This window comes from Rhincodon typus, chromosome 43 (genome assembly GCF_021869965.1).
Source record: "Rhincodon typus isolate 14 chromosome 43, sRhiTyp1.1, whole genome shotgun sequence".
NCBI classification, from domain to species: Eukaryota; Metazoa; Chordata; class Chondrichthyes; order Orectolobiformes; family Rhincodontidae; genus Rhincodon; species Rhincodon typus.
In genome coordinates this window covers 5,394,466-5,394,814 of record NC_063374.1, presented here as the reverse complement: position 1 = coordinate 5,394,814, position 349 = coordinate 5,394,466, and the positions used below count along the sequence as shown (strand labels likewise).

At 65.6% G+C, this 349-nt stretch overlaps 1 protein-coding gene across 1 annotated transcript in view; it reads left to right on the top strand.

Annotated features, from left to right (window-relative positions):
- LOC109938802 (EH domain-binding protein 1-like) overlaps positions 1 to 349 on the top strand; it is a 40,788-nt gene that overhangs the window by 411 nt on the left and 40,028 nt on the right. The window lies entirely within an intron of this gene.

Here is a 349-nt window from a genome sequence, read left to right as displayed (position 1 = left end):
ACAGTGCCCACTCCCTCAGTACTGACCCTCTGACAGAGCGGCACTCCCTCAGCACTGACCCTCCGACAGTGCCCACTCCCTCAGCACTGACCCTCCGACAGTGCCCCCTCCCTCAGCACTGACCCTCCAACAGTGCGGCGCTCCCTCAGCACTGACCCTCCGACAGTGCCCACTCCCTCAGTACTGACCCTCTGACAGAGCGGCGCTCCCTCAGCACTGACCCTCCGACAGTGCCCACTCCCTCAGCACTGACCCTCCGACAGTGCGGCGCTCCCTCAGCACTGACCCTCCGACAGTGCCCACTCCCTCAGCACTGACCCTCCGACAGTGCCCCCTCCCTCAGCACTGA